The sequence below is a fragment of the Haemaphysalis longicornis genome, unplaced genomic scaffold (assembly GCF_048455015.1).
Source record: "Haemaphysalis longicornis isolate Haplotype H1 unplaced genomic scaffold, Haemaphysalis longicornis Haplotype H1 scaffold_1, whole genome shotgun sequence".
NCBI classification, from domain to species: domain Eukaryota; kingdom Metazoa; phylum Arthropoda; class Arachnida; order Ixodida; family Ixodidae; genus Haemaphysalis; species Haemaphysalis longicornis.
In genome coordinates, this window is record NW_027526203.1 from 320,415,344 (window position 1) to 320,417,430 (window position 2,087).

At 48.8% G+C, this 2,087-nt stretch overlaps 1 non-coding gene across 1 annotated transcript; it reads right to left on the reverse strand.

Annotated features, from left to right (window-relative positions):
• Nucleotides 1–421: 421 nt before the first annotated feature.
• Nucleotides 422–503, reverse strand: Trnas-aga (transfer RNA serine (anticodon AGA)). The gene has a single exon. It is a non-coding gene; the product is annotated as a tRNA-Ser (tRNA).
• Nucleotides 504–2,087: the final 1,584 nt, after the last annotated feature.

Here is a 2,087-nt window from a genome sequence, read left to right on the forward strand (position 1 = left end):
CGGCCTAGTTGAGGGTGCTGGTTTATAGGGCGGGTGGGGCGCCGTCACGTGGTATTTTTCATATTTCGGGGGGCTTCTTTATCAGTCAGAATATATGAGTACGCAATTAGTTCGTCCCTGAAAATACCGCAGTTAGATGCCTCTCCTGGGTACCTACAAGTGCCTCATTTACACTTTAACGTTAGGACAGTACTTCTCGAGTTAGATCATTAATTGCAATCAATTAATAAATTCTCATTAAATAAAAAATCCCTGGCCACTACTCCAATGCACAGGAAACAGCATGCACTAGGCTTTCTTCGAGTAACGCCATTGCTCTTTTTTTTTAATCTTGGTGCATGATAGCTGGAGCACTCTGCATAAGAATTCTACAGTAAAAGGCGCCAGCTATTCATGCGAAAATAAGAAAAAAGAAAGCCTTCGCAGTCGACAGGATTCGAACCTGTGCGGGGAAACCCCAATGGATTTCTAGTCCATCGCCTTAACCACTCGGCCACGACTGCGGGCTTTCTTTCTAAGCACTCCACCCAGGCACCCTCTGATTTTTCTTCGTTAAGCTCTGCTCCGGAGAAATGGCAGAACTGGCGTGCCAATCAGAGTACTTCCCCGGCTTGGGTCGCTGTTGAGCAGACAAGGGCGACGTCGTCGGCATATGCCAACACTCGGAGATCCCGTCGCCCATAACGATACTTTCGATTTTGTTGAACGCAGCAACGATGCGGCACAGTGGCTTCAGCTAAAAAGCAAAAAGTAGTGGAGACATGGGACAGCCTTGTCGAACCGAGATTTGTACCGTGATGGGGGTTCTTATTCGCCCATTTACGATTATGCTCCAATACATAACTTTTTATTGGGCAGCACTTTGGCGCCCACTACTGTAGTTTGACGGCGCCATTGGCCTCGTTAGCGAATGGAGGGAACACCGAAGAGAGAAGGAAAACGGAGGCGGAAAGTGTGGCGTAGGTGTGAGGGGGAGGGTGGTATGCCCCGCCGGCGCGAGACGTTCATCCGAAAGTGCGACGGGGAGGCCTCGTTATCGAGCGTATGATGGGAATACCAAAAACAAAGAAAATGGAGGACGAAAGTGGTGCGAAAGAGCGAGGGGGAGGGCGGTATGCCAAGGCGGCGCCACACACATCTGTGAAAACTGGCCTCGGCGTCTGGTGGCACCCGAGGAAGGAACGCAAAACCAGGCATTCATGAAAGCAAGCGTCTTGTTCTTTCACATTCACAAAAATCCCAGAAGCCCAGCACCCGCTGCGGGCTGCACGTACATCGGTCCTTCTGGTCATTCGTCATCCACCTCCTTGCGTGGCTCATCCAAACCAAGTGGCATTTGCGCGGGAGATTGAAACACTATTTGCACCAACATACTCGGCGGAGCCGACGGGCTGCGAGATAACGGCAGAGTAGAGCGCGCCGCCGTGCGTTCGCTGAACACGCGATCACTTCCTGAGATAAAGCAGCTATGCGCCTTGGCCAGAAGACTGCAGTTCGCGCTGCGCACAAATTTTGCATTAGTGAGCATCGTAATCGTCAGTCATCCTTTTTCACGTTGTACTCACTCAAACTCAGACTCAACTAGCTCATTTCTACAGAAGATCACTCGTACTCATCGCATACTCATTTGTAATCGCACTCATCTGCACTCAAATTCCTCTGTACTCACTTGTACTCGTACTCAATCTGCCCTCACTTCTTCACAAATCATATGTACTCACTTGTACTCGTACTCAATCTGTACTCACGAGTACTCGCACTCAATCTGTATTCACGAGTAGTACTCGTTCTCAGTCTATACTGACTCGTACTCAACTCATCTGTACTAACTCGTACTCATAGTACTCAATCTGTACTCACGAGTATGCGTACTCAATCTGTACGCAGGAGCACTCCCACTCAATCTGTACTCACGAGTACTCAACTCATCTGTCCTTTCTTGTACTCGTACTTATATCTGCATTCACGGGTACTCACCTGTATTCATTTGTACTGATACTCAATCTGCACTCACACTTGCTCGTGTCCAGAAGTTTTTCTACTAATTAACACAAGTGTAAAGACTACACCTTGTGCACTCGTGCGCT